The sequence below is a fragment of the Daucus carota genome, chromosome 2 (genome assembly GCF_001625215.2).
Source record: "Daucus carota subsp. sativus chromosome 2, DH1 v3.0, whole genome shotgun sequence".
Taxonomy (NCBI): Eukaryota; Viridiplantae; Streptophyta; class Magnoliopsida; order Apiales; family Apiaceae; genus Daucus; species Daucus carota.
The window spans coordinates 27,923,053-27,936,524 of record NC_030382.2 but is presented as its reverse complement, the minus strand read 5'-3'; the positions used below and the strand labels follow the sequence as shown (position 1 = coordinate 27,936,524).

Sequence of the window (13,472 nt, the reverse complement as noted above, 5' to 3'; positions counted from 1 at the left end):
ACCAGGGCTTTCGGCAACAAATGTAGCAACTTTGATGCCATCCCCATCTTCAGTCAGCAGATTGGGTATTTTCTAATCCACAATCTCAAATTTGATATTGCCACTTCTATCTTGAGATTTATTGGTGATAGGAGAAAAGAAAATATGAATATTGTTTATTATTCAAGATTTTGTCAGCTCATATTTTCTTATTGCTTCCCTGATGTGCCCCTTCCTGAAGATGGAAATGAACTCCCTTTTAAAATCACCAAAAGAGCTTTTACTGATCTGATTAAAAAGGATAGTAAAAAGAATACTGCACCTGTATTTGCTATTCCTGTGACTGTACAGGATAAACTGAAGTTAGCTTTACCAGACAAGTATGGAGCCTTATTCTCTGATGAGAATATCCCACAGCCTCCATCTCCTGTTCATAACCCAATAGCAACTTCTGATCCCAAACCAACCTCTGGTTCTTCTCAACAAGGACCAGTTGTAATATCTTCACCAACAAGGGTACTGAGATCTTCTAAATCCCCATCCAAACAGCCATCTCCTCCTCCCAGAAAAAGAAGATTCCTTCAGAAAATTTCAGATTCTGAATCAGAAGAAGATATTCCTCCTCCTCCACCAGCAAAGAGACTGAGAAAGAAAATAAAGGCAACCTCTATTACTGATCTGACTGTGGAACCACCACAATCAGAAGATCCTAAACAACCTTTGATTCCATTCTCTGATCAATCTACAGAGCCACTTTTGATAGAACCTATCTCTGCAGTGCCACTTGATATTGCTGCAGCTGACCAACAAATGTCAGAGTCAACCTCTGATCACAATGATCAATCTGAAGGGACAAAGTCTGTTGAAGAGAAAATTGCAGCTGATACTCTTGTGTCAGAAACAGCTCCTGATGTCCCCAATCAATCAGAAAATGCACAGATAGAGTTGGTCTTGCAAATGATTCAGGATTCTCTGCTTCAACCTGAAGTTATTGTTGCAGCTCCTGCTCAGGAGATTACTGAAGCTGCAAACTCTGATGCAGCCACTGAAGCTCTAGAGTCACATACTCTGAGCATTTTTGCTAATGATATTGATGATGATGGTGCAACTGAAGTCACATCCACATCCATCCAGACACCTGGTCCTCATCTTGCAATCTCTGAGCCAGTCAGAGACATTACAACTGAAAGGGCTGATTCTCCAATTAAAGTACTATCACCTGTCAGAGAATCTTCTCCTATCAGAGCTCCCACAGCTCCAAGCTCTCCGCTTCCATTCTCTGTGCCTGTTGGAAGAAAAGTCTGCAATTTAACTTATTATCAAAGGATGTGCAGAGCTACACCTCCTTCTATTGAGGACAGACTCACTTCCATTGAGGCCACTCAAAAGTCTATGCAGGATACTCTGACTGAATTGAGCTCCTCTGTAGCTCAGCTGGTTCAAGCTCTTACCTCTGATAATGTCAAAAAGGGGGAGAAAGTGCTCAAAGACAAATGCAAAAATGACCAGTTATTATTAAACAAAAAGTCAGATGATGATGATGAAGAGGAAAAGAAGGAAGCTGCCAAGGAAGATGTAAATGAAGACAAATCCATAAAGCAGTTGGTACAGATCAGGAGAAATAAGGATGCAAACTCTGAGAGACCCAGAAAATCAAAACAGAGGAACAAGTCTATGGAACTGACTGTTATGTCTCAAGCTCAGAGCATAAGTAAAGCAGTCAGAGATTCTGATGTCACATCCAAAGAAATAGCTCTTGTAAATTCTGAGGTTGAAAAACAGAAAGAAGCTCAAATTTCTGGAACTGATAAGCTGATTGAAGCTGGAGACCCTGAGTCTCAGAAATTTTGTCAAACTCTGAAGTTCAGAGGCAAAGAAACTACTCTCTTTTATAAATCTCCTTCCTTGCAAGCAATTGATGAAGCCATGGCAAGGAAAATCTTTGAAAAAGAAAATCCAGGAGTGGATATTGAGGCCATCAGACTGGAAGAAGAAAGATTGGCTGCTGAGAAGAAGAAGATCAGCAAAACAAAATCTGATGAGCAAAGACAGATTACTGATTCCTCTCAGAAACAGAAAATTCAGAAACAAAAGGGAATAGTAATCAGTGAAGTAAACTACACTGATATCAACAGACCAAGAACTAGATCTCAGACTCAATCTGAATCTGATATAGCAGATAAAGGAAAGAAACCTGTTGATGGAGTTCCTTCAGCTCCTCCTGTGATACTGAAGTCAATGATCAAGATAGCATCAGAGAATCCTTCTAAGAGAATGTTGGAACTGAGCAGAAATGCAAATATAATCACTGATGTATCTGATCAAGCTATAGAAAGAGAAGCTGGGTTGATCAGAAGAAGAAAAGGTGAAAGCAAGCCAATATCTGATATGGCTTTAACCTCTGACAATGCTCAAGTTAAAGTTTCAGTTGAAGAAGAGAAAGTTGAAGACACTAAAGCCTCCTGGTTAAAGTTAAATTCTGAGAAGACTCAAGATCAGAAGAAGAAAAAGAGTTTATATGGGAGTCTTGGTACAAACTTATACAAGGAAAGCTCAATGCTTACCAGAGTAAGAACCCATGGTACCAGAGGAAAAGAAGCGTATGACACAACTGGTCTTGGTCACAGAAAAGAAAAGATTCAAACAGGCTCAGCAACTACTTTCAGGGATCCTTATCCTCTGACTGAAAAAGTAGGAGAAGCTGTTACACAGAAAGATCTTGACAAAGTTGAGTCAGTACAGATTCTGGTAGACACTCATGATGGGAAAGAAGATAAAGAAAAGATTGCTATATTTCTAGAATCTGGCAGAGTGTACAGGATATCAGAAGCTGATTTATTGCTGAAATCTCTGAGAGAACTGGAGCATTTTCACTATATGTTGGAGATCAAGAATGAAGCAACTCAGAGGTGGTCAGATCTGATGAAGAAAACAATTAGTGAAAAGAGAAGATTCTATGGAATAAAGTCTGATGAGGAATACATTCCACAAATATCTCAAGATGATGGTACTGAAATCAGCATGGAAAAGAATAGCTCTGTCATGGAGACTATTGCAAACACCAGAATCTTGGGTTATAATAATGAAGCAGACAGGCCTAGAGTCATTCAGTTGGGAGAAGCAATGAAGAGAAGCAAAGCTAATGCTTTGAGATCAGCCATATACCAGACAGGAGATGAAGATGAAGAGTTGAAGACTGTCAAAGCTCAAATGATACAAACTCTGAAACACATTGAAGAAGATCTGATTACCAAGTTTGTTAAGGAGAGCTATGGGTATAGACTGATTGGTTAATTAGTTCTGCTGTGATCTGTAAGTTATAATTAGTTCTGCCTACTCTGTAAGTGTTAATTTATTTATGCAGATCAGTTACTTCATGCATTTGTACTTGATTGTTTTTGACATCATCAGTAAATATATAGAACTTGTTCATTCTGTCTAATGTACAAGTTGGGGGAGATTGTTACATATTTGATGATGTCACAGGTATCTAACTTGTTTAGTGTGCAGAAGCAAATATCAGAGTTTAGCTGGAAATCAGAGTTTAACGACTGACAGCTGGATCAGAGTTTAAGCGATGATCAGAGTTTGCAGGCGGCTGATTTTCAGGAGCATATCTGACTAAGTAAGGAAGATAAAAATCAAGAGAGATTGTGCAGATCAGGACAGCAGAAGGATAGCTACTGATTAGATTATTTTAGGAAGCAGATAATTATAAATCAATCAGTAGATATCATGTAACTGTGTATATAAACACAGCTTAGGGTTTACTCTAGATGAGTTATCGATTAAGTATCATTCGTGTAACCTAGCAGCTCTTAGTGATAAAGTATAAATCATTAAGAGATTATTTGTAAACTACTGAGATTTGTGAATAAGAGTTTATTGGATTATGCTCTTATATCTGTGTTTCTTTTGGATTGTGTTCACTATATTATCACATATATAGTGAGTTTATTCGGCCTAACATAATAATAAACAATGATAGTTCTGAAATGATATAATAGAAGTTCACAAGTTCAAGATATAAGAGGATTCAACCTGAGTTCATGAGTTCATGGTATTGTATAGAATGATTTACAATACCTTGCAACATTTAAACTGAGAAATTCAATCTTTCCAAAGAATTATTGAATTGGACTATCACATTTTAATTAAAACCAAGGTTAGGCAGCTGATCAGTTCCGCACTAACCCCGAGCAGGCCCCGCCATGCTCTATCACTGGATCCAAGGCACTCATTGGCCTAACATGACCACGAATCTGGTCCACAGGTTTATATAAAAACAATAATCCAATTCTCTAATTCAATTCAAGAAGCCAATGTAAATTAACAGAACATCATCATAAATATCATCAACAACTGAATAATTTCAAATCAAACTCTGATAATAATCTATTCATAAATCATGATCCTTCATTTCATAAATCACAGTTCAGGAAATCCTCAACTATTCAGTATCCTTCATTATCGGCTAAGCAACTGAATTTAGCCTGCTAAACCAGCATGACAATGGCGGGTTGAATAATCAAGAAGATCCCAATTCATTCAAAGCTCTAACTATCACTGAGCAACACATGCTTCAATGACAATCTGAACTTCGAATTAATTTGTAAAACGGAAATTCTTTAGAAACTTGAAGATTAGAAAGAATGGGTCAGAATACTCGCACTTTTAAATATAGAAAGGAATGGTACGAATTCTTGCAACAGATACCAAAGGAATGGATCAGAATATTTGCAATATATCCAAGAAAAGGGTTTAGGATACTTGCAACACATATAAAAAGAATGGATCAGAATATGCAATATATCCAAAAGCAGGGTGCAGGATACTTGCCTTAAATCTGACTCCAGTCTCACAGCTCATTCCCATCTTTCCACTTTCACAATCTATGCATCTCATAATCTCTAGACCATCCCTAGCTATACTCTATTCGCCACATCACTTCGCTTACTCGATTTATCCCTTATTCGCTTTGCAATACCATTCCGACTTCCTGACGTCTTCGAGCGTACACGTCTCCTCCAAATCCTTTACGAGAATAAGATAATACTATAGTCACTAAACAATATATCGCATATACATATCACGTATATCGATACCCACTTATATACCCCTTTAAACTTATCACATATCACTTAACACGTAATCATGCTTTGACTCTACCATATAGTCAAGTCATATTCCACATAACATATTACCAATTACTTATCATATGAATCCTATCGAAAATCCGACATCGTCTCGTCTATTTATTAGACTATTCACCTGTTATCCTATCTCAATCAACAATCAACCCACAAGATCCAATTACTACAATCCATATATTCTTATCCAATATCAATCAACTCACGACACTATGTCATCCCAATCTTTTATCACACGTGTATACTATCATGAATAAACATGTATATCACGTAATCATCAATTAATAGTAATCAAATAACATATATCACATTGTGCACATTTAACAACAATTATTCACATTCTCTACTCCATCATATTATTATGTTATATCAAACTAGACTTTATAAGCTTCTGTCTCTCTTTCGTTTCACTTGATTCCGACTTACGGATCAAAAGATATGGTCAAAACCGTTTTCTAACTCCTCTATCGGCACATAACACATCAAACAGATAGCAGACAACACATTACACATAAGGTTTCCCACCCCAATTGATATCAAATCAACTCTTGGGTTAAAAATGATTTTTCGGGAATTTTCTGGAATTTTTAAACATTTTTCGGAATTAAAATCGATAAAAGAATCACTTTTCGGACAAATAATCAAGTCCCAAATACTTGAAATTGGACTTGAAATCATTCATAAACAATTATCGAGCCTTGAACATAATTTAGAAAAATATTTCAAAGCTCGAAACTATTTTCGGAATTTTTAAATCAAAAAGGATAATTAAATCCAATTAATTAATCAATTAATATCAATTAATAATTAATTAAAATAATTAATCAATTAATATTTAAATTAATTGACTAATTAAAATAATTAATTACTAATTAAAATTAATTAACAAACTAATTTAGATTTATTTTTGAATAAAGAAATAATTAAAAACTATTTTTGGAATTTAAAATAATTAAATAAAACAATTTTAGAAAATTAAATCAAAAGGTTTATTTTGTAAGTTTGTGAAAGTTTTCGGCCAAGGTTTAAACTGTAACTTTTTAAAGTTACAGGGGGTAATTTGCAAGTTCCCAAACCTGGGTACTACCACTTCATCATCTTCAGAACCTGGGGGGTTAAACGGTAATTAAACCGCCGCCGCCGCCCCGGTCGCCGGAAACGGCGTCTGCCGCCTCCGTTCTTCCCCAAACTGATACCTAATCACCCAGACATCACAACAAAGCAATCCACATACTCGATATCCTTGGAAACCGTCCGGATTTGCCGAAAATCCGGCCGAACCCGTCGGCCTCCCGCCGCCGATGGCGGCTATTCTCTCACCCTTCGTCCTTCTAAAGCTTATAAACTGATTCCCCATCACCTCCTCTAGCTACCAGTAGTTTTAGTTTCCTCCCAGATTCAGCGAATCAAAAAGCCGGCCAAAACTCATAACTTTCCGGCGAAAAACTCAAGAACACTCAAGAACATTCAATTCAAGAATTAAACCACTGTTTCTATATGATTCCGAACCCCAAATTCAACATATAATATACCAAAACGACGAGAAAAACACGCTCTACAACATAGAATCATCAAAACAATCAAACAAGATCGTTTACAAAAATTCACTATTTAAATCATAATAACTCGAATTTTAAAACTTCAATTACTCCCTACCTGTGAATCTCATGTTGTTTTTGATGATTGATTTGGGTTCTACTCTTCGATACCTTCGATTTGACTATTCGCACGCTTGATTCTGACTCCAATAACACCTTCAAATCTTCGTTTGATTATGAAGAACACGAAGAACACCGCTCGGTTTCTCTCGGTATTCGTGCAGAGAAACTGGTGAAATGATTTTACGGTTGAAAATAAGGTGTAGAAAGGTCTATTTATATTTACAAATAATTGGTACCCCTTTGGATCGTTTATGACATGAAAATACGTATTTAATAGCTTTATATTAACAAAGCGGGGTCCAATCGGTACTGGTTTTCGAGATGATCATCAAAACGGGGCTTTTTAACTCAATTATTGATCTGCGGGTCCCATTGCAATTATTACAAGAAAAGGATGAATATAATAATCAAAATATCTTGTTTCACGTTTATCGAGACAAACTGGATAATTATCAACAATTACAATACCCGAAAAACTCCGCCGGACCGACTCCGGGGAAAACCGTACTCCGGATCGAAAAAGTCAAAACACGAAAAGTGTCCGGAATATTCAAATTAGGCTAAAGGTGAGTTTTGTTGAAACTTCCGGGAAGAAAATTTGCTACCTCGTTACGAGTGGACGGTTTTACGGAAGTCAAATAATTAATAAATAAATATAAATATACACAATTAAATCCGTAAATCGATTATAAAATCATATAACATTCCATAAATCGATATGAAAATATCCAAATAAACTATATTTTCTCCTGAGCATATAGAAATTGAAATCTCTCAAATACGAACACATATGAGCAGTTAACGCAATTAACCAGATAATATAAAATCCACAAAAATTCATTTATTAATCATATAATACTCATAATTAACCATAATTAATTAACCAACAAATCCACCAATACCACTTACTCACCTCACACATATATTCACATAATAATCATCTAGAATTTTCGAAACAATATATGAAAATCAGTTTTAAAAATATAATCATTTATCAATAACACAATAACCCGGAGTTTAATATAAAATTTTGAAAACTCCTTAAACTGGAATAAAATATTAAATCTTATTCCTTTCTTTGAAGAAAATCACTTTTAATACTAATAAAAATATTTTTAAAAATCCGGGTCATTACAATCTACCCTCCTTATAGGGATTCCGTCCTCGGAATCAGAAAAAGAAGGAGGACGCATAATCTGAAAAATCCATATTAATCCACATAACAAGTATAATCACATACACACTATTCACATAATTACATCAATATTCTACTAGAGACAACAATAATATCTAGACGAATAGATTTATAATAATCAAATCTGAATTTAATAGTATGGGATATTACATTCTACCCCCCTTATAAGGATTCCGCCCTCGGAATCCGCAAAGAGAACTCAAACGTATCACTTATAAGATTCCACTATACGCTTCGTAATAACGTATCATCATTCACCCTTGATCGGCCTTGGCATACCTTTAGCTTTAAAGAAATTGGAGAATCAACTTTCACAATTGCAAAATTCATTTCCCAAGAATCAATCTTTGGAAATTTCAGAGGAACAAGATATTTTCAAGGTAGATCACCTTTGAATAAAGGAGTGACTGAGAGATCTACATGATCAACGAACTTGGTGTTGCGTGTCCACATTAGACACTACTAAAGGTTGTTAACCTTCTTGTAATCACAACACACACAAGTGATGGCGTCCCATCCAACTCCTATCACACAGACAGGTATACCTTGTGTCCCCTATAAATAGGGTTGTTCATCCCAATCAAATTGAAGAAATGTCAAGGAATATCAACGAATGTCAAAGAATCTCGAGAATATCAAAGAACATCAAGGGATATCAAGGATGATGAAAGAATATCAAGGAATGTCAAGAAATGTCAAACAATATCAAGGAACATCACTATCTCTTCACAACAAACCTTTATCACACATCTTTGCTTTCCAACTCATACCAATACTCAATATCAATGTCATCTTAAAATTTGAGAAATTGAAGATCTCATTTATCGAAACTTTGGTAGAAAAGATATCATGATAATATCTCACTGATGAGCAAACAATCAAAAGAATCTTTAGTTGAAGAGAGGTATTGCCAAGGTCTTCTCAAATTCCCACTCTACTTTACGAAATCGTTATTCGATTTATATCATCCTTTCAACGTTCTCGATAATCAATCGATTTGACTCGTAATAGCCTCGTAAGATGTCATCGTATACGTTATCGTTCGTAATAAGTCTGGCCCAAGTAGTTCACGTTCTTCTACTTTATCCCAGTTGCCTTTGAAATCCATAACACAAACACGTAACGTATCTTCGATTGTCTGGATCATCAACCTGTGGGTTATGGGCCCACCTTGATGCCATTTGAAATCCCGCTTAGCTCGAAGCATTGTCGTCGAGGACTAACGTTCTAACTTACTCGTAGGCATCATCTCTAATAACTGGACTCAATTCCACGTACTCTCTATCATTCACTTCTCACCTATCAACCTCTATCTACCAATCTCTCCTTCTAATCCACTACAACTCATACTCTACACTTACTCTTCACATCTTCACTCAAAACAATATACATCTTCCAAATATCTGACATGGTCAACATACTATGAACCATGCATTCATATCATCCTCAAATCAATACAATAATCCAATTTCAAATATGCAGTATAATCAGAATACTCTGAACTCTGCATTTTCACCATTCTTAACTCAATCATTCACTATCAAACTCTTCTATCCAGGTCTAATCTGGACACTTCTCACTATAATACCATCTCGATTAGTCAATATACTAGGAATCATATGTCTAAACTTAAGAATCCCAATCTCTTTAAATATCCACACTTAACTTGATCATCTAACTAGACTCTATGCTTCACTCACATCTCTAGACTATATCCAAGTAGTCTCACAATACCTCGATATGAGGTCACACAACGTCTAACCTATATAAAACTTAAAACTATAATCTATATTCAAATTCCAATAACTTGTAACCTGTTGCTCTGATACCAACTGTGACGGTCCGAGAATCCGGGGGCCTGGATTCTGACGTCACCACATAAAACCCATTTTTAAACACTTTTGAAAACCTGTATTATTATTATCTTTTTTTTTTTTAAAGATAATGAAATCAAAGAATTTAAAACTTGAAATTCAAAGCTTGAAAACCATAATAAAAGATTTTGAAAGTGAACATTTAAACTTTAATAAATGATTCGAAAGAGAACATTTAAACCCCCTAAAAGCAACAGGATCGCATCCAGGTTACAGTATTGAAATTAGAATCTACCACTATTATTACACAACATCTCTTACCAAATCAGATCATCTTCGATAAGAAGAATCACTGTCAACTATTCCAGCTTGCACCAACCTCATCAACTTTCCTGAACACTCCTCGACCACTGGATCCTCAACTCTGTCCCCTCGCCTAGCATTAGCCTTACTCACAATCTCAATCAATCATCTCATCTTTAAGCCTTTCTGAAATGATTAAAAAGAAATAGCAAGGGTGAGCAACAATGCTCAGCAAGTAATAATAAACAATGATAGTTCTGAAATGATATAATAGAAGTTCACAAGTTCAAGATATAAGAGGATTCAACCTGAGTTCATGAGTTCATGGTATTGTATAGAATGATTTACAATACCTTGCAGCATTTAAACTGAGAAATTCAATCTTTCCAAAGAATTATTGAATTGGACTATCACATTTTAATTAAAACCAAGGTTAGGCAGCTGATCAGTTCCGCACTAACCCCGAGCAGGCCCCGCCATGCTCTATCACTGGATCCAAGGCACTCATTGGCCTAACATGACCACGAATCTGGTCCACAGGTTTATATAAAAACAATAATCCAATTCTCTAATTCAATTCAAGAAGCCAATGTAAATTAACAGAACATCATCATAAATATCATCAACAACTGAATAATTTCAAATCAAACTCTGATAATAATCTATTCATAAATCATGATCCTTCATTTCATAAATCACAGTTCAGGAAATCCTCAACTATTCAGTATCCTCCATTATCGGCTAAGCAACTGAATTTAGCCTGCTAAACCAGCATGACAATGGCGGGTTGAATAATCAAGAAGATCCCAATTCATTCAAAGCTCTAACTATCACTGAGCAACACATGCTTCAATGACAATCTGAACTTCGAATTAATTTGTAAAACGGAAATTCTTTAGAAACTTGAAGATTAGAAAGAATGGGTCAGAATACTCGCACTTTTAAATATAGAAAGGAAAGGTACGAATTCTTGCAACAGATACCAAAGGAATGGATCAGAATATTTGCAATATATCCAAGAAAAGGGTTTAGGATACTTGCAACACATATAAAAAGAATGGATCAGAATATGCAATATATCCAAAAGCAGGGTGCAGGATACTTGCCTTAAATCTGACTCCAGTCTCACAGCTCATTCCCATCTTTCCACTTTCACAATCTATGCATCTCATAATCTCTAGACCATCCCTAGCTATACTCTATTCGCCACATCACTTCGCTTACTCGATTTATCCCTTATTCGCTTTGCAATACCATTCCGACTTCCTGACGTCTTCGAGCGTACACATCTCCTCCAAATCCTTTACGAGAATAAGATAATACTATAGTCACTAAACAATATATCGCATATACATATCACGTATATCGATACCCACTTATATACCCCTTTAAACTTATCACATATCACTTAACACGTAATCATGCTTTGACTCTACCATATAGTCAAGTCATATTCCACATAACATATTACCAATTACTTATCATATGAATCCTATCGAAAATCCGACATCGTCTCGTCTATTTATTAGACTATTCACCTGTTATCCTATCTCAATCAACAATCAACCCACAAGATCCAATTACTACAATCCATATATTCTTATCCAATATCAATCAACTCACGACACTATGTCATCCCAATCTTTTATCACACGTGTATACTATCATGAATAAACATGTATATCACGTAATCATCAATTAATAGTAATCAAATAACATATATCACATTGTGCACATTTAACAACAATTATTCACATTCTCGACTCCATCATATTATTATGTTATATCAAACTAGACTTTATAAGCTTCTGTCTCTCTTTCGTTTCACTTGATTCCGACTTACGGATCAAAAGATATGGTCAAAACCGTTTTCTAACTCCTCTATCGGCACATAACACATCAAACAGATAGCAGACAACACATTACACATAAGGTTTCCCACCCCAATTGATATCAAATCAACTCTTGGGTTAAAAATGATTTTTCGGGAATTTTCTGGAATTTTTAAACATTTTTCGGAATTAAAATCGATAAAAGAATCACTTTTCGGACAAATAATCAAGTCCCAAATACTTGAAATTGGACTTGAAATCATTCATAAACAATTATCGAGCCTTGAACATAATTTAGAAAAATATTTCAAAGCTCGAAACTATTTTCGGAATTTTTAAATCAAAAAGGATAATTAAATCCAATTAATTAATCAATTAATATCAATTAATAATTAATTAAAATAATTAATCAATTAATATTTAAATTAATTGACTAATTAAAATAATTAATTACTAATTAAAATTAATTAACAAACTAATTTAGATTTATTTTTGAATAAAGAAATAATTAAAAACTATTTTTGGAATTTAAAATAATTAAATAAAACAATTTTAGAAAATTAAATCAAAAGGTTTATTTTGTAAGTTTGTGAAAGTTTTCGGCCAAGGTTTAAACTGTAACTTTTTAAAGTTACAGGGGGTAATTTGCAAGTTCCCAAACCTGGGTACTACCACTTCATCATCTTCAGAACCTGGGGGGTTAAACGGTAATTAAACCGCCGCCGCCGCCCCGGTCGCCGGAAACGGCGTCTGCCGCCTCCGTTCTTCCCCAAACTGATACCTAATCACCCAGACATCACAACAAAGCAATCCACATACTCGATATCCTTGGAAACCGTCCGGATTCGCCGAAAATCCGGCCGAACCCGTCGGCCTCCCGCCGCCGATGGCGGCTATTCTCTCACCCTTCGTCCTTCTAAAGCTTATAAACTGATTCCCCATCACCTCCTCTAGCTACCAGTAGTTTTAGTTTCCTCCCAGATTCAGCGAATCAAAAAGCCGGCCAAAACTCATAACTTTCCGGCGAAAAACTCAAGAACACTCAAGAACATTCAATTCAAGAATTAAACCACTGTTTCTATATGATTCCGAACCCCAAATTCAACATATAATATACCAAAATGACGAGAAAAACACGCTCTACAACATAGAATCATCAAAACAATCAAACAAGATCGTTTACAAAAATTCACTATTTAAATCATAATAACTCGAATTTTAAAACTTCAATTACTCCCTACCTGTGAATCTCATGTTGTTTTTGATGATTGATTTGGGTTCTACTCTTCGATACCTTCGATTTGACTATTCGCACGCTTGATTCTGACTCCAATAACACCTTCAAATCTTCGTTTGATTATGAAGAACACGAAGAACACCGCTCGGTTTCTCTCGGTATTCGTGCAGAGAAACTGGTGAAATGATTTTACGGTTGAAAATAAGGTGTAGAAAGGTCTATTTATATTTACAAATAATTGGTACCCCTTTGGATCGTTTATGACATGAAAATACGTATTTAATAGCTTTATATTAACAAA

The 13,472-nt window shown here is 35.4% G+C and overlaps 2 long non-coding RNA genes across 2 annotated transcripts; both read right to left on the bottom strand.

Moving 5' to 3' along the window:
- Positions 1–3,997: 3,997 nt before the first annotated feature.
- Positions 3,998–7,077, bottom strand: LOC135150148 (uncharacterized). The gene is made up of 2 exons (XR_010288445.1): positions 6,786–7,077; positions 3,998–5,013 (listed from the first exon to the last, which is right to left on the bottom strand). It is a non-coding gene; the product is annotated as an uncharacterized LOC135150148 (long non-coding RNA).
- A 2,908-nt stretch (positions 7,078–9,985) lies between these two features.
- Positions 9,986–13,467, bottom strand: LOC135150147 (uncharacterized). Its single transcript, XR_010288444.1, has 2 exons — positions 13,176–13,467; positions 9,986–10,288 (listed from the first exon to the last, which is right to left on the bottom strand). It is a non-coding gene; the product is annotated as an uncharacterized LOC135150147 (long non-coding RNA).
- Between the last annotated feature and the right edge of the window lie 5 nt (positions 13,468–13,472).